Below are 23,876 nucleotides of genomic sequence, written 5' to 3'. Positions count from 1 at the left end.
AACTCCAGCAAAGTTCTCAAACATGACATCCCCTTCTTAAATCCATGTTAGAAACATAGAAACATAGAAAATAGGTGCAGGAGTAGGCCATTCGGCCCTTCTAGCCTGCACCGCCATTCAATGAGTTCATGGCTGAACATGCAACTTCAGTACCCCATTCCTGCTTTCTCACCATACCCCTTGATTCCCCTAGTAGTAAGGACTCCATCTATAGAAACATAGAAATTAGTATCACGCAACCGCTGAACAGCCCATCCCTCAAGCACTGTCTCGATAGAAAACTAGCTTCTCCCATTAAAATATCGGAAACGCAAAATCACCAGATATTGCCAAAACCCGGGATTGAATCAGGGACATTTAGATCTTCAGTCTAACGCTCTCCCAACTGAACTTTTTCGGCCGGATTCTGACAGACCGAATTTTGACTCTGCCAGACCGAATTTTGCTTTTTGCTTTTCCAAATGTCTTGCTACTGCTCCTTTAATAATGGACTCCAATGTTTTCCCACCAAAGATGTTAAGCTAACTGGTCTAAAGTTTCCTGCTTTTTGTCTGACTCCTTTTTTGAATAGGGGCATTACATTTGCAGTTTTCCAATCTGCAACGGCTGGGGTAGGCATGCACGTGGAATGGGATAACGCACTTCGGCTGGTGGAGGGATGCACTTGGCCTGGTGTAAGGCACGTCAGCTGGGTTGGCTTGCACTTGGACTGTGGTAAGGCACTTCGGCTGAGGAGGGATGTGCTTGGACTGGGGTAAGGAACTTTGGCTGGCCCTTCCAGACTTCTTGGGTGCTCTGTCCTCTTTCGCTTACGGAAGTCAAAGTACTTCGAGTTATAATTTGCAAAGTCAGTGGTACCTTGGGATGTGCGGTTCAAGTTACACATTCCGGAACTTCAGGATTTGGTGTATCCCCCAAGCGGACTAATCATGGACAAAGGGTAGAGCCTGCTGGCCATTTTTGCAGTGCCAATAAGAACATCATATCATAACATGATTCGGCAGTCAACATAGTTTTATGAAAGGGAAATCATGTTTGACATATTTATTAGAGTTTTTAAGGATGTAACTGGAAGGGTAGATAAAGGAGAACCACTGGATGTAGTACAGTTGGATTTCTAAAAGGCGTTCAATAAGGTGCCACATAAAACGTTGTTACACAAGTTAAGGAATGATTGGTTTGGAGATGATGTATTTGCATGGATAGAGGACTAGTTAACGGATAGCAAACAGAGTGCAGGGATAAACGGGATTTTTTCTGGTTGGCAGGCTCTAAATGGTGGAGTGCCGCAAGGATCAGTGCTGCAGCCTCAGCTATTTACAATCTATATTAATGACTGAATGAAGGGACCGAATGTAATGTATCCACTTTTGCTGCCGATACAATGATAGGTGGGATAGTGAGCTGTGAGGAGAAGATAGATAGACTTCTTGAGTGGGTAGTAAGGTAGAATATGGAGTATGGTGTAGGAAAATGTGAGGTTATGGTAGAAATAATAAAATACAGAATATTTTTGAAACTGTGGGAAAATTTTATGGTGGTGTTCAGAAAGATGTGGGTGGCCTCATGCAAGAAACACAGAATGCTAGCATGCAGGTAATAAGGAGGGCAATATTGTAAGCGTGTTGGAGTGTAAGTGTATGGAAGTCTAACAACAACTGGGCATTTTGATCTCCTTATCTAAGGAAGGATATATATGCCTTGGAGTCACTGTATTGATTCCTGTGATGAGAGAGCTGTCTTATGTTGAAAGATTGTGTAGCATGGGTCCATAAACTCTGGAGTTCAGAAGAATGAGAGGTGCTCTTAGTAAAACATACACGATTCTCAAGGGGACTGGCAGTTTAAATGCTGAGATTTTTTTTCTCTATCTGGAGTATCTTGAACTCGGGGAACTAGGCCGTACATGCTTCTCAACTAGCACGTTTTCTTTGAAACCTGAAACAGGGAGACAATGATGTAAATATTAACACAACAACAACTTGCATTTATATAGCGCCTTTAACATCGTAAGACGTTACAGGGCGCTCCGCGAAATCTTAAGACAAATCAAATTATGCTGACACTGAACCACATAAAAGATAAATTACGGCAAATGCTCAAAAGCTTGGTCAATGAGGTAGGTTTTAAGGAGCATCAATCTTGACATCTTTTTGAAACACCCTAAATCAGGAGTATTAATCAGTGTCATTTCCTCTAGGTCTGAAAGTTGTGAGAAGTTGGCTTTTGATTGGACTCATGGGTGTCGAATTCATATGATTAGATAGGATAGTCAGTGCAAAAATAGGCTAGTCAGCCCAACCTGTCAATATCGACGTTTGTGAACCACTGGAGCATCCTCCCCTCTTTCCGCATCCAGCACTATCAGCATATCCCTCCATTCAGTTCTCCCTCATATATTTATCTAACCGCTCCTTACATGCATCTATAATATTAGATTCAACAACTCTGGTGATAGCGACTTTTACATTCTGACCACTCTCTGCGAAAAGAAGTTTCTTCTTAATTCCCAATTTGATTTGTTGCTGATTTTTCTTACACTGATGATCTCTAGTTATACTCTTCCCTGCAAGTGGAAACACTCTGTATCTATTCTAACAAAACCTTTCAAGATATTAAAGAGCTCTATTAGGTCATCCCTTAGATTTCTCGTTTCACGACAAAATAAATTGAGCCTGTGGATTCTTTACTGATAGTATACCATCTGCTCTGCACCTATCCAGTGCCTTGCTATCTTCTTTTTAATATGGCGACCAGAATTGCACACAGTACGCCTAATGTGGTCGAACTGTAGAGTGTTCTGCATTGGTCGGTTTTAAAATGGCGTGGTCAGGCTGTCCGGTCACAATAAAAGGGGCCCGCACTTCATCTTTTGAGGAGACATTTCACGGGCATCCTGTAGTAACTGAAGGCCATTTGCTTACAGAAGCTGATTGTACATTTTAAACATTGTCGATCTGGGTGCACGGGCAGGACAGGTAGTGATGGGCACTTGTTGCCACGTCTTTCTGTATGGATGCAAAACGCCTGAAATAGAATAACTGAGTTGTCCCAGATGGCAGATGAGATTAAAGGCGATGGACTGCTAATGGATTGTGCTCATTTACTGTGTTAAGCGTTTGTTGCTGATAAACCTTCCAAGCATTTGACTGAATATTACATAAATTAGGCTTTGAATCCAAATCTCCTCAAAACTGCAATTTCGTGATAACATTATGGTACATACCATAAATAACCACCTTATCCATTGTGCTGCGTGCTCACTGACTAAGTCACGGTGATTTCTTATTTTTTCTTGATATGCCAACTGAATTAACTGACTGGAGGAATTGTATTAACTCCACGTGACCGTCTCGGCTCATCCCTGGGCCGAATTGAGAGTGGGGTGAGAAAATTCTGCAACAAAAATTAGAACTGAAACATTATTGTTCTTTAAGGAAGGGTGAATGACCCCTACATTCCTATTTTACATTTGGACACAGTCCCATCCCGCTCTCATGATGCTTAATCCCCTCTCAGCGGGACTGGAGAATCATGTTCGAAAAGGAGGCTCATGGTCTGCTCAGCAGAAAGTCAATGTTCCGCATGTTCTTTCAGACAGCTTTCCAACTGGACACAGGCATCCAACTGCCGTGCGAGCACTGCTGCCTATTCCAAGTCAACAATATTCGAATGTCTTCACAAAGCTAGTTTTGAATAAGCGACCTGTATTATCAAATAAGATTTTGCAGCATTAATAGCTCAATATTATCGTCTGTCTCGGCATCCTTAAAGTTACACTCTACCTGAAGAAAACTGTAATTGGTGCTGCTTTATTTCACTGGGAGCGCGTAGGAACATATCTGTGAAGATATTTGCACCGGATTTACACCATTCCTGTCCTATAGTCCAGGTCTTTCATTATCCAATTCTGCCCTCGTTGCAGGTTAGATCAGCCCAGGCCGTCCATTGAAGCCTGAGAAGTCAGTCAGCGAAAACTAGAGAAATACAAGAGACAGAGATAGGGAGAGATAGAAAGATGCATGCGACGACAATAACAGAAAAGATCACTGCAGATTGAGGGGAAAACCTTTTGCTCCCTTGAAATGTTGAAAAGCGTAAATGAAAATTGGGTGACAGCTTAAACGTGCCTTCCTCCCTGGCGGATCTCTCAGGTTCTCAGAGAGGGAATTGCAGCCCGGCAGCTAGAGTTATTATTTATTCGAACACTGAATGGAGCTTTAACCAGTGTAGCGGCGAGCAGGTTTTCAGGCTGAGTGGATTTCAGGCCCAAAACAATAAATCTTCCGGCTATCGCAGACAGTTGCAGTTTGCTGCAACATTTTACTTTCCAGCCTCGGATCCAGCCAACACTGTCCTATGGGGAAAGGAAAGGGGAAGTGTGACTAGCTGAGAGCTGGCACGCTCTCGATGGGGCGAATGGCCTCCTGCTGTGCGGTAACCATTCTATTAATTCTTATTTGGACTTTGATAGGACTTGAATCGACAAGTTTAAATGTTTCTATAGAACAGATTCAGCGAGAATTCTAATGCACGAGTCATTGCAACACTGAGCACAATATTTTTAGCGAAATGTTCAGGAAAATCCTTGTTTCTGTTGAATGTGATGCAGTAATTAAGTAGAGATAACCAATGCGTTTATAGATCTTCTATTTGAAATCGAGTGTTTTTCCGGCACATTATTCTTTACATCAGAGTTACTGATTAAATGTCAAAACGCCTCCACTCCATCCCAAAAATAAGTATAACTCTAATCCTCCGTTGCAATATTGTTAGCAAGAGGAAACTAAGTGCTGGAATAAAACCGCGAATATGTAGATAACGTTTGGGGATATCTCAATTGCACCTTCGATTCCTGTGGAAATGTCATAAGCAAAGCCATCAACTGTTCTTGGTGAGGCCCGAACTCACAACCTCGGCTTTTCTCCGGGGCTTGTACTACCATATAAGTACTGCGCCCTATCCGATTCCATCGCTAGAAATGCGTGTGGATGCTGTGTGGTATTAATGCTCCCATTATGCAGCTGCCTGTTCCACCTGTCTTATAATTCCTCCCCGAAAAATCTATCGAGGCTGAGGGTCAATTGATATTTTGAAGATTCACATTGATCGATTTTTGTTGGGCAAGGATACAAACATTTATGGAATCATCGCAGGCAAATGGAATTAAGAATTAGTCAGTTAAAAGTGACAGAAACAGAAAGAGCTGCAAACAAACGTTGCATTTTATTCATATTTAACAGCAACAATATCCGTGCTGTGCGCAATTATGCTGTGGTCATAGAAAAACTCCCTAAACTTCCGAAACTTCCGTGGCTTTTCTGTGGCTCTCTTTCCGCTATTCCCTTCCTCCTGCACGCTGCCAGTTTTTAAACCTAGTTTTAAACGTTGCTCTGGGAAGGGCATTCTACAGTCTCAGAACCATCTCTACCGTTTCATTGTTTAATTTCTATGTTTATTAATTAAGAAACTCCTTGAGCTACAATGGTAGTGCTTGCGACAACGTAATAAAAAGCGGCTTTTTGGAAACACGTTGTGATCATAGTTTGGTTTTGTACAGAATTGAACCTATTCTGTTAGATGGACTGTTATTTTGACAATAAACTATATCTTGTTATAAATGTTGGCTCATGAGTTCCGTAGTGTCAGATGACCAACTGTTTGATGCCCTCATTTATTTCATGTCGGGAATAGACACGGGTATTCATTCAGAAATAACCCATAGATTGACACTGAGGTGACCGCAGTGAGAGTGACAGACAGCAGCGGGGCATATGGCGGAATCGACAAGAGAGATGGATAAATAAAAAACAGCCACAGACTCTGAAAACTACAAACATCACAAATAAGAGCATTGGCTGCTGTCGGTGAGATTCGAACTCACAACCTCTGCATTTCCCGGGCCCGTAATTTCATAGAAGTACGGCACGCTAACCAATTGCGCCACGGTATCTGCACAAGTTGTGGTCTCGGTGTTCCCATCATACAAGCAAGAAGAACACGATTCATCGAATCATTCAGCACAGAAGGAAGCTTTTCATCCCATCGTGTCTGTGCCGGTTCTCTGCATGAAGCCTTCAGTTATTGAGACTCCATAAATTTTCGCCATAGACGTGTTTTATTTTTGGGTGTAATGTTTTGTTATTTATCATGAATTTGGATGTCCATGCAGGAAATGTATAAATATATTTGTGCATCTATCTGTGAGATGTAAATAAAATTGTGTGGAACCTTGATAATCAAATTATTTGTGTTCATCTCTGTGTTATTATAAATGTATTTGTTTTTATGTCTGTTTTCTTTATGAATTTATCTCCAAGTATCTCGATGCTATATTTATATTTACGTTTATTTGCGAGGTGTTTACAAGTAACATAGATACAAATATATACGCAGTAAATACATTCATAACAAGCACAGTTTCTCCATAATACTATTATAAATAACGTTGTAGTATTCATATACATAAACACTGACACAGATATACAAAATATATTTATATCCTACAGAACAAATTATAAATTAACACAGAGACACCAAAATATATTTAGAGCTATCACTGATCAAAGAACATTTTACTACCTACAGTGTTCAGCAAATTCTGCTGTGCCTGTGTTTCCTGTGCATATGCTCGGTGTAAGGGAAAGTTTGGCTGTGCCGTGGTATATCGTTTCACAAGGATGGGCTGAAATGCGCTGTCTGAGGCCACGTTCACTGCTATATTTGATATCTAGTAATCATCTGGACTTATGTATAAAGGCATAATTACAACATCTACAGATGTTTCAGCCTGGTACACAAATCCACTGCCAAATTAGTTCAACCACTCACCAGCCCCAGTTGTTTAACTTCCCATGACGAATTTGGTCCAATCTCTGTGGATGTACAACCTGACCTACTGCAACAGGTCCCTCCTCCGCCAGAACTGGTCCCAATGCCCCAGGATTCAGTAGTCCAACTTTGTGCACCGTTTATCCAGACGTACGTTGCTACTTCTAAACTCAATAGCGCGGGGAACTGGGAATAATCCATAGAATACCTTTGTGGTCCTGCTCATTAATTTCCTCAATTGCACCTGAAACTCTGACTGGAGGAACTCATCCCCTTGTTTCCTTATGTCATTGGTTAGTACATAGATAACGGCTTATGCTGCTCCCCTTCACCCCGAAAAATGTTTTGCACCCACTCAGTGATGTTCTTTAGCTGTCAGCAGGGAGGATACACACCACGTATGACTCACGTTTGCCGTTGCAGAAAGGTACTAAATTTCGAATCCCCAATGACGTTAGCTTATGTCACTTTTTAGTTTCAAAAGCAAAGGAATGCGAATCCTGTCAATCTGAAATTAAATAGAAAATGTTGGATATACTCAGCCAGTCAGGCAGCATCTCTGCAAAGATTTCTGATGACGGGGTCGTGATTAAATGTCATTCACGTGATGCCGTCCCAGGAATTTGAATCCCTCCCTCTTGCACCACTGCTCAAGCCACGTATTTATTCTAACTATCCTGCTCCCTCTACTCTGATTAGAACGTGGCACTGGTAGCAATCCAGAGATTACTACCTTTGAGGTCCTACTTTTTAATTTAACTCTTAGCTCCCTAAATTCAGCTTGTAGGACCTCTTCCCACTTCTTACCTATATCTTGGTACCTACATGTGCCGCGACAACTGGCTGTTCACCCTCCCTCTCCGGAATGCTCTGCAGCCGCTCCGAGATATCCTTGACCCTTGCACCAGGGTGCCTTTCCCTTGCAAGACATCTCCCCCGACAGTATCCAAAACGGTATATCTGTTTTGGTGGGAGAGGACCACAGGGGACTCCTGCACTACCTTCCTGCTATTGCCTTGTCTCTTGATCACCAAATCACAATCTGTCCAAACCTTACCTGCGATGTGACCAACTCACGAAATGTGCTATCCACAAAATTCTCAGCATCGCGCATTCTCCAGAGTGAGTCCATCCGCCGCTCCAGTGCCGTCATGTGGTCTGTCAGGAGCTGCAGCTGGACACACTTCCCGCACACATAGTAGCCAGGCCTGACTTCCCACCTAGCACAGGAGGAGCATGACACGGGTCCGAGCTCTACTGCCATAACTTAACCCTTAAATTAATTTACTTACTAAAATTTACTTAACCACCAAACAGCTACTTAGTAGTTCGCTGCCAAATAAACCAATCTAAAATTCAGTCTAAAAGAGAGTTATACTTACCAGTCGAACATCCAACCACTTATCCACTTGGCTGTGACGTCACCTCTTATTTTCGCACCCCTCTATCTTTGTCTGCAACTGGTTGGCCTGGTGTCTGGGCCTCCGTCTCCTACTCTCGCCCTCCTTATCAGCTGCTCTAATGTCAGCACTGGTAGGAAAAACAAGCCAAAAAAGCACCGGCCTGATAAGTACTCATAAGGTAATACCTGTTGACTAGCGAGATGGACGCGGGGGCTCGATCACTAACTGCCTCGTGCTCCTATTCAGTACATCTCTGACTGGAGTAAGAATAAAACGGGGAAGGTGGCACGACCGTGGCTAAAAAGGGAAATTAAGGATTGTGTTAAAAGCAAGGAAGACGCAAATACATTAGATAAAATATGTAACAAACCTGAGGAATGGGAGAAATTTAGAATTCAATATAGGAGGACAAAGGGTTTAATTAAGAGGGGGAAAATAGTGTACAAGAGGAAGATTGCAGGGAACAAAATACTGACTGCAAAAGCTTCTACAAATATGTGAAGAGAAAAAGATTAGTGAAGACAAAAGTAGGTACCTTGCAGTAGGATTCAGGTGAGTTTATAAAAGTGGAACAAAGAAATGGCAGACCAATTGAACAAATACTTCGGTTCTGTCTTCACGAAGGAAGACACAAATAACCTCGCGAATGTACTAGGGGACAGTCGGTCTAGTGAGAAGGAGGAACTGAAAGATATCCTTCTCAGGCAGGAAACTGTGTTCGGGAAAATGATGGAATCGAATGCTGATAAATCCCCGGGGCCTGATAGTCTGTATTCCAGGGTACTTAAGGAAGTAGTCCAAGAAATAGTGGATGCATTGGTGATCATTTTCCAACAATCTATAGGATCTGGATCAGTTCCTATGGACTGGAGGGTAGAAAATGTAACACCACTTATTAAAAAAAGGATGGAGAGAGTAAACGGGTAATTAGACGCTGGTTAGCCTGACTTCAGTAGTGGGGAAAATGTTGGAATCAATCATTAAGGAAGAAATAGCAGCACATTTGGAAAGCAGTGACAGGATCGGACCAAGTCAGCATGGATTTATGAAAGCGAAATTATGCTTGACAAATCTTCTGGAATTTTTGGAGGATGTAACTAGCTGAGTAGGCAAAGGAGAAACAGTGGACGTGGTGTATTTCGACTTAGAAAAGGTTTTGACAAGGTCCCGCGCAGGAGATTGGTGTGCAAAATCAAAGCACATGGTATTCGGGGTAATGCACTGACGTGTACAGAGAACTGGTCGGCAGACAGGAAGCAGAGAGTCGAGATGAACGGGCCCTTTTCAGAATAGCAGGCAGTGACTGGTTGAGTGCCACAGGGCTCAGTGTTGAGACCCCGGCTCTTTAAAATATACATTAACGATTTGGATGAAGGAATTGAGTGTAATATCTCCAAGTTTGCAGGTGACACTGAACAGGATGGCGGTGTGAGTTGTGAGGGGGATGATAAGAGGCTGCAGGGTGACTTGGACAGGTTAGGTCAGTGGTAAAATGCATGGCAGATGCAGTATAATGTGGATAAATTTGAGGTTATCCATTTTTGGGGGCAAAAACACGAAGGCAGAATATTATCTGAATTGTGGCACAATAGGAAAAGGGGAGGTGCAATGAGCCCTGGGTGTCATGGCTCATCAGTCATTGAAGGTTGGCATGCTGGTACAACAGGCTGTGAAGAAGGCAAATGGAATGTTGGACTTCATAGCTCGGGGATTTGAGTATAGGAGCTGGGAGGTCTTATTGCAGTTTTGCAGGTCTTAATGGGTCCTCACCGGGAATATTCTGTTCCGTTTTGGTCTCCTAATCTGAGGAAGGACGTTCTTGCTATTGAGCCAGTGCAGCGAAGGTTCACCAGATTAATTCCAGGGTGGCTGGACTGCCATATGTAGAGGAACTGGATCAACGTGAACTTCATTCACTGGAGTTTAGAAGGATGAGAGGGGTTCTCATAGAAACATGAAAGATTCTGACGGGACTGGACAGGTTAGATGCGGCGAGAATGTTCCCGATATTGGGGAAGTCTAGAACCAGGGGACATAGTCTTAGGATAAGGGGAAGGCCTTATAGGACTGAGATGAGGAGAAACTTCTTCACTCAGCGAGTTGTTAATCTATGGAATTTCCTGCCGCAGAGATTTGTTGATGCCAGTTCAGTGGATATATTCAAGGGGGAGTTAGATGTGACCCTTATGGCTAAGGGGTTCAAAGCGTATGGAGATTAAGCAGGAAAGAGGTACTGTTGTAATGATCAGCCATTGAACAGCGGTGCACGCTCGAAGGGCCGAATGACCTACTCCTGCACCTTATTCTATGTTTCTATGTTTCTATGTCTTCTGGTCAACCACTCCCGCTCTACCTGCACACTCCTAAGCTGCAGGGTGACCACCTCTAGAAGAGAATTGGGTAAATAATTGATGGCGAACAGTTTGCAGGGCTCTGGGGAAAGTGTGTAATTTTATGCTTCTGAAAACCTCAGTTCACTGTTTTAATTCTCGGCCGCGCCCGCAGGGATTTTCCGACATTTAATGTACTTTTTCACTTTTTCTCTCTCTATGATTCATTATATTTCTCTCTGAGTATGACTTTTTTTTCATCTATCAGTCTCGCTTTATGTCTAACTCAGTTGCAGTGAATTTCTGTAAGCTTTTCTCATTGGGGATTTGTTTATCCGTCCTAATATAACTTTCCCTCTGTTACACTTTCCATCACTCCCCACATCAATTTACTCCGCAGCTTATGAGTTATCCCTTTAAGCGCTGCTTCAATCTGAGCTTGCTGATACTGGGTGGTCGACGTGGATTTTAACATTATTCATTCAAAAATGTTCAGTGTTGACGGGAAGATTACATGTTCTGTGGGTTAACGCAAGGGGGTTTGTTGTCGAGTTATGGACGATCAGTTCAATGCGTTATTTGCCTAAGTGCTGTGCTTTTGAGATTCAGATTTTCACCATCCACAGTTAAACACCAGGTATATATCCTCCCACGTTTGCAGAGTACGCAGATGTGTAGTTTGCTCAGCGCTGAAAACTAAATTTTGAGTCTGCAAGTGATGTGACGAATTTTCAAGCACTGCACAGCAGCGTGTTCATCACCAGGATGGCTGAGTTGTTAAGGTGTTGGAATTAAAATCCAACTGATGTGTGTCTGCGTGTGTTCCAACCCACTCCAAGTAAATGTTCAACGAACTGGTTTGCCAATTAGACTTAATGCTTGTTTGTTTTGAAAGCGTGGAAGCGGTCCATAATCTCTGCACATCATATATTTATAATTCACCCTTCACGACAACGTTTCTCTCATTATAATTAGTGTTCTGCCAATTGACTAAACATAGGAACAGGATTACGCCATTCCGCCCCTTGTACCTATTGGCCATTCCATTAATTCTTGGCTGAGCTCTATCTTAACTCGATCCATCTGCATTGGCTCCACATCATGAAAACCATTATCTAGGTAAAACTATCGATCTAAAATTACCAGTTTTAATTGAGATTGCATATCCTGCTTTTTGTAGAAGATAAATCCACCACCCTTTGCGTGAAGAAGATTTTCTTAACTTCTCTACAGAATGGCATGTCTCTGATTTTAACATTATGTCCCCTTGTCGTAAACTGCCCCACGAACGGTGAAAAAAGCTTTATCTCTATCTATCTTATCAATTCTTTTCAAAACCTTAAAAACCTCAATGAAATCAACACTTAACCTTCTATATTCCAGGGGGTATAAACCTAGTTTATGTATCCTCACTTCATAATTTAACTTGTGGCACCCTGGTAACATTCTCGTGAATATGAACTGTGCACCTTCCACGTCCAATCTATAATTTCTAAGGGGCCGTGCCCATAAAGGGACTAGATATAATGGAGAGAAACGGATTATTTCCCTTAGCAGCGGGCTCAACAACCAGGGGGCATACATTTATAATAATTGTAGAAGGTTTACAGGAGATTAGATGGGAAATTTTCACAGGCAGAGAGTTGTAGTTGTCTAAAACGCAATACCTGAAAAGGTGGTAGAGGCAGAAAGCTTTAGCACCTTTAAAAATATTTGGATATGTACCTGAAGTGCCATAACATGCAGGGTTATGGACCTAGAACTGGAAAGTGGGATTAGGCTGGATAACCGTGGCACGGACAGGATGGGCCGGAATAGCCTCCTTCCATGCTGTAAACTTCTATGACCTATTATATTCTATAACTTAGAGTACTCCAGATATAGTCTAACTACTTCTCTGTACAGTTGAAGAAAAACTTGCACTGCTTTATAGTCCAACCCCTTGTTATAAAGCCGAACATGCCATTAGTTGTTTCGAATATATTTGTAACTTGCTACTGCACGTTAGCGGGATGGGCACTAGGACTCCAAACCACTTTGGAACTCCATCCCTCCGAGCTGTGCTCCATTTAATTCGTACTCGGATCTAAACTATGTGATCTAAAATGGACGACCACACAATTACCTGTTTGGAAACTATCTGCCACTGAATCATCCATTCACTTAATCTATCAATATATCTTTATAAGTAACGCCTAAGTAACTTAATATATCATAAATATTTGCATCATCTGCAAACGGGGATATATGGCTGCCTGTTGTGCCTTCTTAATCTTTAAGAAATATCGAATGAAACATTTTTTTAACACTGACAGTTTAAAACGTGCCATGTTTTGAAGCCCTGGTAGGGTCTGTGGGAAGAGTAAGATTTCAGGTCGATGACCCATGTGATCCTTCAAATATACATCATGCAACTGTACGCTGTTTTCAAACAGTAAAAGCACGGGCTTGCATTCCGTAGCATCTTTCAGGAACATAGAATGACCCAGTTGCTCGCCGTTGCTCAGTTTGTATTCCAGCAGGACCGCCAGCCTCCAGACATCATTACAGACTTGGTCCAAATATGGCCAAAAGTGATTAATTCTAAAATGAAGCGAGAGTGATTGTCGTTGACATCAAAGCAGCATTTAACCGAATGCTGCATCAAGGAAGTTTCTAACGGTGAAGTTATTGCGGGGTTAATCTCCACTACTGGAGACATACCTAGCCTAAAAGAAGATGGTTGTGGTTGTTCGACGCCAATCATCTCAGCCCAGGATATCGCTGCAGGAGTTCATCATGACCTGCTTCATTAATGACCTGCCCACCATCATAAGGTCAGAAGTGGGCATGATTGCTGAAGATTGTATTTTACAGCTCGAGTATCAAATCCTCAGAAAATGAACCATAAAATATATCGCCTCTCCACTATTGTGGCTGGATCAAAATCTTGGAACACCTTCTACTAAGCAGCACATTCGTAGTACCATCACCTCAGTGACATAATCATAGAACCATAGCAATTTAAAGCACAGAAGAAAACCATTTAGCTCATCTCATCCTTGCTGGTGGACAAAGCACTACCCTGCCAAATTCAATTTCTAGCTCTTGGACCGTAGCCATCAAGTTCATATCCAAGTACTGCAGTGGTCCACGAAGTTTGTTCATCACTAACTTCTCGAACGCAATTAGGGATGGGCAAGATCCCATCGATGGTGTGATACAGATATGTGCAGGACACGAAAGAGCATTCCCCCACCTCTTAGAATCATAGAATTATAGAAATTTGCCGCAGAGAAGGAGGGCATTCGGCCCATCCTGTTTCCGCCAATCGAAAGAGCAATCCAGCCTAATCCCTCGTCCCAGCTCTTGATCTGTTGCAGATTAGGGTCATTCAATCCATCTGCAAGTACTGCTGAAATGTGATGAGGGATTGTGTCTCGACCAACTTTTCAGTCAGTGAGTTCCAGACCCAAATTCATTCTGGGTGAAAAAATGTCTCCTCGACTCCCGTGTAATTCGTTTACCAATTATTTTAAATCTATGCCCCCTGATTATTGACGTCTCTGCTCAGGGGCATATGTGTTTCTTATCCCGGCCCCTCATAACATTATACAGCTCAATTATGTCACCAATTCTCCTCATCTGTTCCGACGAAAACAACCCCAATCTTTCCCCACAACCAAATCTATCCAGTCCGGGAAAAAGCCAGAGGAGAACAGAGGAAACACATGGAAGTGGAGGAGAATTGTTTGTTTTAAAGCTGTGAGTGTGGTGATCTGTAATGCACTGCCTGACAGGGTGGTGAGTCATAGAGTCATCGATTCATAAAATTGTTACAGCATGGACGAAGGCAATTCGGCCGGTCGAGCTCATGCTGGCTCTCAGTTAGTCTCAACTCCCTGTCACTTCCCCGTAGCTCTGCAGATTCAATAGTAACCAACAAAATGGAATTGGATAAATGCTTGAAGAGGCTCATTTTGCAGGGCGTTGTGGAAAGATCTGTGACTAATTGGATAGCTCGTTCAAGAGTACGATGGTCCAAGTACGCTCCATCGGTAATGCATGATGTTATGAAATGTTTTATGATAGTTTCATCTAAATGACGCTAATCATTTGCCCGTTCAGCAATCCCACTTCATTTATTTGTATATGCATCTGTGCTTGAACAACCTAATTGAAATGATGTGCAATTCGCTAGCAATGTGACGCAAGTCATACAGTTGATGAGAGTGCGGTGGCCAAGTGGTTAGTCTTCGGTTTCATAAATTGAAGATCATAGGTTCGGCGGCTATTGAGATTGTATCACATTAAATGTGACATTCTAAAGCTTTTTCCATTTTAACTATCAAAACACTTCATAATTTTGAACTAATGTCATAAATCGCCAATTAACGTTTTCTATCCTAAGGAGAAAAATCCCAGCTTCTCCACTTTCTTCGTATAAATGAGGTCCCCAACTCTGGCAGTATTCTAGTAAATCTATTCTGCACCCTCTCCAAGGGCTTGACTTCTTCCCTACAGCGTGTTGCCCACAACTGAACGCAATATTCCAGCTAAGACCTCATAAGTGTTTCATAATTGCTTGGCATAACTTCCTTGTTTTTATACTCTATTCGGCTATTAAAAAAGGAAAAGTTCCCATGTCTTCCAGATCCTGCCCCCTCTTTAGAAGTGTACGATTTAGAGCTGGTTCATACAAAACAGGGAGAGCATTCTGACCGGTTTTGGGATCATTGATCTCCAGAGGCAGATGCTTAATAGGGGATTTAAATGTTCATGTATAAATCTGGGCCCGTTAAAATTGTAACATTATTTCATGTTGCCTCTCATCATCACATCAAAGTGTATCACTTCACACTTCTCTGTGTTAACTTACATCTGCTATGTGTCTGTTCATTTCACCAGTCGGTTATGTTCTTACTCCCTCTTTGTAGAACTTACTATCTGCTTTCTGCCCCTTTGATTTTCTTTGTAGCTTTCCCATTCACCAGGATCTGTGCTATTTTTTATATTTGTGTATGCTTTTACTTTAGTTTAATGTGGTCCCTTATCGTCCATGCCTATTTTTTTTGGCCCCCAGGGGTATACCCTGATTCTGTATCACTTTTAATTATTTTAACACCTCATATCATTCTCCCCATTAACAGATTTTCCCAGTTTATTGTGGACAGTCCCTGTCTCAGCCCCTTGAAGTCGGTCTTACCGAAATCTGGAATGGTAGTGATTTTTTCTCGTTTCTCCCTGTCAAATGTTACGTTGAAGTCGATCATGTTTTGATCGCTATTAAATACATTTTCACTTACCCTTAGGCTGTTGAATAAATCCTGCTCATTACTCATTACTAAATGTAAATTGTAATGCCCCTTGTTTGTGATGGAACATATTGTTGAAGAACTAGCCCGGAATACACTCAATAAATTGCCAATTTTTCTAACAGGTGCTAGTCAGATTATCCCAATACATATGAAAATGTAAGCCCTCTATTAAAACCACACTGTCTTGACTACACGCTTGTCTAATCTCAACATTTATATATTCTAGTACTTCACAGCTGCGACTAGAGGGCCTATACACAACTCCAACTGTTGTCTTAAATCCTTTCCTTTCTCTCAATTCTACCCATAAAGTCTCCACGTCTGGCTTACCTGTAGTTAGATCCTCGCTTGGAACTGAATCATAGAATCATAGTTATTTACAGCACGGAAGATGGATATTTCGACCCATCCGTTCAACGTCGGCCAACAAAGAGCTTTCCAGCGGAATCCCGTGTTCCAGCTTTTGGGCTGTAGCCCTGTAGGTTATTGCACTTCAATGCAAATCCAAGCGCGTTTTAAATGTGGTTTGGGTTTCCGCCTCTACCACACTTTCAGGCAGTGAGTTCCAGACTCCGAACTTGCTCTGGTTGAAGACATTTCCAGTCAAATCCCCTCTAAACTTGCTACCAATGATTTTAAATCGATGTTCCCTCGTTGTTGACCATTCTGCTCAGAAAAATAGGTCCTTCCTATCCACTCTCTCTCGGCCCCTCATAATTTTGAACACATCAATAATGATTCCCCTCAGCTGCCTATATTCCAATGGAATAAAACCCAGCCTATCGAATCATTACTCATAGTTAAAATTTTCCAGTCCAGTCAACATCCTCGGAAATCTCTTTTGCACCCTCTCTAGCGCAATTGCATCGTTCCTGTAATGATGTGTATGCAGTATTCTAGTTATTGCCCAAATAATATTTTATATAACTCTAGCATAACTTCACTGCTCTTGTACAATATACCTCGGCTAATAAAGGTAAATATGCCGCATTCCTTCTGAACTAGCACGTTTTCTTTGAAACCATAAACAGGGAGGCAATGATGTAAATATTAAAACAATAACAACTTGCATTTATGTAGCGCCTTTAAGACGTCACAGGGCGCTCCACGAAAGCTTAAGACAAATCAAATACCGCTGAAAACGAGCCACATAAAAGAGAAATTACGGCAGATGCCCTAAAGCTTCGTCAATGAGATCGATTTTAAGTAGCATCAATCTTGAAACACCCTTAGCCAGGAATATTAATCAGTGTTATTTCCTCCAGGTCTAAAAGTTGTGAGAAGTTGGCTTTTGAATTGGACTCATGGGTGTCGAAATCATACGATTACATAGGATATTCAATGCAAAACAGGCTATTAGGCCCAACCTGTCAATATCGACCTTTGTGGTCCACTGGAGCATTCACCCCTCTTTCCGCATCCAGCACTATCAGCATAGCCCTACATTCAGCTCTCCTTCATATGTTTATTCGACCGCTCCTTACATGCATCTATAACATTTCATTCAACCACTCTGGTGGTAGCGAGTTTTAAATTCTTACTACTCTCTGGCGAAAGAAGATTCTTCTCAATGCCCAATTTGATTTGTTGCTGATTTTTCTTATATTGATGGTCTCTAGTAATACTCTTCCCCACAAGTAAAAACACTGTGTAACTAGTCTATCAAAACCTTTCAAGATATTAATGAGCTCTATTAGTTCACCACTCAGACTTCTTTTTTCACGACAAAATAAATTGAGCCTGTCGATTCTTTCCTGATAGTATACCATCTTCTCCGCACCCTATCCAGTGCCTTGCTTATCTTCTTTCATAATATGGCGACCAGAATTGCACACAGTACGCCGAATGTGGTCAAACTGGAGAGAGTTCTGCATTGGTCGGTTTTAAAACGGCGTGTCCAGCTGCCTGGTCTAATTAAAAGGGGCCCGCACCTCATCTTTTGAGGAGACATTTCACTACCATCCTGTCGTAACTGAAGGCCGTTTGCTTACAGAAGCTGATTGTACATTTTCAACATTTTCGATATGGGCAGGACAGGTCGTGAAGGGGACGTTTTGCAGCGTATTTCTGTATGGATGCAAAAAGCCTGAAATGGAATAGCTAAGTTGTGCTAGATGGCAGCCGAGAGGTTAAGGCGATGGACTGCTCATCGATTGTGCGCATTTACTATGTTGAGCGTTTGTTGCTGATAAACCTTCCAAGCATTTGATTGAATATTACATAAATTAAGCTTTGAATCTAAATCTCCAAAAAAACTGTCATTTCCTGAAAAAATACCTTATCCATTAAGCTGCGCACTCACTGACAAAGTCACGGTGATTTCTTATATTTTCTTGATATGCCAACTGAATTTACTGACTGGAGGAATTGTATTAACTCCACGTGATCGGCTCGGCTCATCCTTGGGCCGAATTGCGATTGGTGCGAGCAAATCCTGCAGCAAAATCTGAAACTGAGTCATTACTGTTCTTCGAGGAACGGAAAATGCCCCCTACAGGTCCTGCTATAAAGTGGGCACAGTCCCATCCAACTCTCATGATGCTTAATCACCTCTTAGCGGGACTGGAGAACAATTTTCAAGAAGGAGGCTCGTGGTCTGTTCAGCAGAAAGTCAATGTTCTGCATGTTCTTTCTGACAGCTTTCCAATTGGACATGGCATCCAACTGCCGTGCGAGCAATGCTGACTATTCCTAGTCAACAATATTGGAATGTGTTTACAAAACTAATTTTGAATATGTGACCTGTATTCTGAAATAAATTTTGCAGCATTAATAGCTTTATATTGTCGTCTGTCTCGCTATCCTCATAATGTACACTCTACATTAAGACATCTATAATCGGTGCTGCTTTATTTCACTGTGAGCGTGAAGGGACATAACTGTGAAGATATTTGCCCCGAATTTACACCATTCTGTCCTACAGTCCACGTCTTTCTTTACCCATTCCTACCCTTTTTGCAGGTTAGATCAGCCCAGGCCGTCCACTGAAGCCTGAGAACTTAATCAGCGAAAAGCAGAGAAATACAAGAGGCAGAGATAGGGAGAGATAGAAAGATGAATGCGAAGGCAATAACAGAAAAGGTCATTGCATCTTGAGCGGAAATCCTTTTGCTCTCTTGAAATGTTGTAAAAGCGTAAAAGATAATTGGGTGACAGTATAAACGTGCTTCGCTCCCTGGCGATCTCTCAGACTCTGAGAGAGGGAAATGTAGCCCGCAGCTGGAGCTCTTATTTATTCGAGCAATGAATGGAGCTTTAAACAGTGTAGTGGCGAGCAGGTAAACTTGAGTGTATATCAGGCCCAAAACATTGAACCTTCCGGCTATCACAGACAGTTTCGGTTTGCTGCAGACTTTCACTTTCCAGCCTCGGAATCAGCCAACCCTGTTGCAGGGCTATGGGGAAAGAACGGGCGATTGGGACTAGCTGAGAGCTGGCACGCTCTCGATGGGAAGAATGGCCTCCTGCTTTGCGGTAACCATTCAATTAATTTACGATTGGACTTTGATAGGACTCGAATCGACAAGTTTGAATGTTTCTATCGAACAGAATCAGCGAGAAGTCCAATGCACGAGCCATTGCAACATTGAGCACAACATTATTAACGAAATCCTTGTTTCTGTTGAATATGGTGCAGGAATTATGTGGAGATAACCAATGCGTTTACATATCATCTCTGTGAAATCGAGTGTGTTTCCGGCACATTATTCTTTACATCAGAGTTCTTCATTAAATGTCAAAACGCCTCCACTCCATCCCATAAATTATTACAATTCTCATCCTCTGTTGCAATATTGTTAGCATGAGGAAAATAAGTGCTGGAATAAAACAGTGAATATGTAGATAACGTTTGGGGATACAGCAATTGTACCTTCCATTCCTGTGGAAATGTTACAAGCAAAATTATCAGTTGTTTTAGGTGAGGCTCGAACTCACAACATCGACTATTCCGGGGCTGATACGATCATATAAGTACTGCGTGCTATCCAAGTCCACCTCTGCATGTGTGCGGATGCTGTGTGGTAATAATGCTTCCATCATACAGCTGCCTATTCCACCTGTCTTATAATTCCTCCGCTAAAAATCTATCGTGGCTGGGGGTAATTGACATTTTCAAGTTTCACAATGATAGATTTTTGTTAGGCAATGATACGAAGACTTATAGAAACATAGAAACATAGAAAATAGGTGCAGGAGTAGGCCATTCTGCCCATCTGGCCTGCACCGCCATTAAATGAGTTCATGGCTGAACATGCAACTTCAGTACCCCATTCCTGCTTTCTCGCCATACCCCTTGATCCCCTAGTAGTAAGGACTTTATCAAACTCCTTTTTGAATATATTTAGTGAATTGGCCTCAACAACTTTCTGTGGTAGAGAATTCCACAGGTTCACCACTCTCTGGGTGAAGATGTTTCTCCTCATCTCGGTCTTAAATGGCTTACCCCTTATCCTTAGACTGTGTCCCCTGGTTCTGGACTCCGCCAACATAGGGAACATTCTTCCTGCATCTAACCTGTGTAAACCCATCAGAATTTTAAAGTTTCCTAAGAGGTCCCCTCTCATTCTTCTGAACTCCAGTGAATACAAGCCCAGTTGACCCAGTCTTTCTTGATAGGTCAGTCCCACCTTGATGGGAATCAGTCTGGTGAACCTTCGCTGCACTCCCTCAATAGCAACAATGTCCTTCCTCAGGTTAGGAGACCAAAACTGTACACAATACTCCAGGTGTGGCCTAACCAAGGCCCTGTTAAACTGTAGCAACACCTCGCTGCCCCTGTACTCAAATCCCCTCGCTATGAAGGCCAACATGCCATTTGCTTTCTGAACCGCCTGCTGCACCTGCATTCCAACCTTCATGACACCCAGGTCTCGTTGCACCTCCACTTTTCCGAATCTGTCACCATTCTGCTTTTACCACCAAAGTGGATATCCTCACATTTATCCACATTATACTTCATCTGCCATGCATTTGCCCACTCACCTAACCTATCCATGTCGCTCTGCAGCCTCATAGCATCCTCCTCGCAGCTCGCACTGCCACCCAACTTAGTGTCATCCGCAAATTTAGAGATACTACATTTAATTCCCTCATCTAAATCATGTATGTACAGTGTAAACAGCTGGGGCCCCAGCACAGAACCTTGAGGTACCCCACTAGTCACGGCCTGCCATTCTGAAAAGTACCTATTTACTCCTACTCTTTGCTTCCTGTCTGACAACCAGTTCTCAATCCATGTCAGCACACTACCCCCAATCCCTTGTGCTTTAACTTTGCACATTAATCTCTTGTGTGGGACCTTGTCGAAACCCTTCTGAAAGACCAAATATACCACATCAACTGGTTCTCCCTTGTCCACTCCACTGGAAACATCCTCAAAAAATTCCAGAAGATTTGTCAAGCATGATTTTCCTTTCACAAATCCATGCTGACTTGGACCTATCATGTCACCTCTTTCCAAATGCGCTGCTATTACATGCTTAATAATTGATTCCATCATTTTACCCACTACCGATGTCAGGCTGACCTTCTATAATTCGCTGTTTTCTCTCTCCCTCCTTTTTTAAAAGTGGGGTTACATTGGCTACCCTCCCCTCCATCGGAACTGATCCAGAATCAATGGAATGTTGGAAAATGACTGTCAATGCATTGGCTATTTCGAAGGCCATTTCCTTAAGTACTCTGGGATGCAGTCCATCAGGCCCTGGGAATTTATCGGCCTTCAATCCCATCGATTTCCCCAACACAATATCCCGACTAATAATGATTTCCCTCAGTTCCTCCTCCATATTAGACACTCTGACCACTTTTATATCGGGAAGGTTGTTTGTGTCCTCCTTAGTGAATACTGAACCAAAGTACTTGTTCAATTGGCCCGCCATTTCTTTGTTCCCCGTTATGAATTCCCCTGATTCTGACTGCAGGTGACCTACGTTTGTCTTTACTAACCTTTTTCTCTTTTCTTATCTATAGAAACTTTTGAAATCCGTCATAATGTTCCCTGGAATCATCGCAGGCAAATGGAGTTATGACATAGTTAGTTAAAATGCGGAGCATGATTGAATGGCTGAATATCCACCTCCTGTTTCTATTTTCCTATGAATGTAGCAGGTAAGAAATAGAAAGACCTGCAAACAAACATTGCATTTTATTCATATTTAACAGCAACAATATCTGTGCCATGCCCAACTATGCTGTGGTCAGAAAAAAGCTCCCTGAGCTTCGGAAACTCCCGAGGCTTTTCTGTGGCTCTCAATCCTCTCTTCCCTTCCTCCTACACGCTGCCAGTTTTTAAACCTTGTTTTAAATGTTGCTCTGGGCAAGGGCATTCGACAGTCTTAGAACCCTCTCTACCGTTTCATTGCTTGATTTTTATGTTGATTAATTATGAAACTCTTTGAGCTACAATGGTAGCGCTTGCGACAATACATTAAAAGGCAGCTTATTGGAAACACGTTCTGATCATAGTTTGGTTTTTTACACAATTGAACCAATATCGGTGTTAAATTTACAATAAACTATATCTTGTTATAAATGTTGGCTCATTAATTCCCTCGTGTCAGATGAGGAATTGTTTGATCCCCTCATTTATTTCATGTAGGGAACAGGCACGGGTATTCATTCAGAAATAACCCACAGATTGACACTATGATGACCGCAGCAAGAGACACAGACAGCACCAGAGAACATGGAGAAGAGACAAGAGAGATGGATAAATACAAAACGGCCTCACACTCTGAAAAGTACAAACGTCACATGCAAAAGCATCGGCTGCGCTCGGTGAGTCTCGAACTCACAACCTCGGCATTTCTCGTGTTTGATATTGTCATATAAGTACCGCGCACAAACCAATTGCGCCACTAGAGCTGCAGGTCTTGTTGTTTCAGTGCTCCCATCATGCATCTGCCTGTTCCACCTGTCTTGCAAGAAAGAAAACAAAGAATCATCGAATCATTCAGCACAGAACGAAACTATTCATCTCATCGTGTCTGTGCCGGATCTCTGCAAGAAGCCTTCAATTATTGAGACTCCATAGATTTTCGCCATAGATGTGTTTTATTTTTGTGTGTAATGTTTTGTTATTTCTAATGAATTTGGATGTCCTTGCGGGAAATTTAAAATATATTTGTGCATCTATCTGTGACATGTAAATACAATTGTGTGGAACCTTGATAATCAATTTATTTGCGTATATCATTGCGTTTTTATAAATGTATTTGTTTTTATCTCTGTTTTCTTTCTGAATTTATCTCCAAGAATCTCTGTGCTGCAATTGTATTTACGTTTATTTGCGAGGTGTTTACAAGTAACATAGATACAAAGATAGACACAGAATATACATATATAACACACACAGGTGCTCCACAATTCAATTATAAATAACGTTGTTGCTTTCAAATACGTAAACGAACACAGATGTACAAAATATATGTATATCCCACAGAACAAATTGCTACTTAACATAGAGACATTAAAATATATTTAGAACTATCGCTGATCAAAGAACATTTTGCTCTCTGCGGTCCTCAGCAAATTCTGCTGTACCTGTTTTGCCTGTTGTGCTCGGTGTCAGGGAAGGTTTGTTCGGGCAGTGGGAAATCGTTTCCCATGGATGGGCTGCAATGCGCTGTCTGAGGCCACGTTCATTGCTATATTTGATATATACTAATCATCTGGACTTGGGTATACAGTGCAAAATTGCACCATCTACAGATGTTTCATCCTGATACAAAAATCCACTGCCAAATTAGTTCAATCTCTCTCCGGACCCAGTAGTTAATCTTCCCGCGAGTACTTTGGTCCAAGCTCTGTTGATGTCCAACCCGACCTACTGTAACAGGTCCGTCCTGCGCCAGAACTGGTCCCAATGTCCCAGGTTTCTGCAGCCCAACCTCGTGCACCGTTTCTTCTAAACTCAATAGCGCGGGGCACTGGGATTAATCCATGGAATACCTTTGTGGTACTGCTCATTAATTTCCTCAATTACACCTGAAACTCTGCCTGAAGGAACTCAT

At 42.1% G+C, this 23,876-nt stretch overlaps 1 non-coding gene across 1 annotated transcript; it reads right to left on the bottom strand.

Moving 5' to 3' along the window:
• Positions 1–327: 327 nt before the first annotated feature.
• On the bottom strand, positions 328–400 carry trnaf-gaa (transfer RNA phenylalanine (anticodon GAA)). Its single transcript has one exon. It is a non-coding gene; the product is annotated as a tRNA-Phe (tRNA).
• Between the last annotated feature and the right edge of the window lie 23,476 nt (positions 401–23,876).

The sequence above is a fragment of the Pristiophorus japonicus genome, unplaced genomic scaffold (genome assembly GCF_044704955.1).
Source record: "Pristiophorus japonicus isolate sPriJap1 unplaced genomic scaffold, sPriJap1.hap1 HAP1_SCAFFOLD_62, whole genome shotgun sequence".
NCBI lineage: Eukaryota > Metazoa > Chordata > Chondrichthyes > Pristiophoridae > Pristiophorus > Pristiophorus japonicus.
The sequence above is the reverse complement of the archived record's forward strand: the minus strand, read 5'-3'. Positions and strand labels throughout refer to the sequence as shown.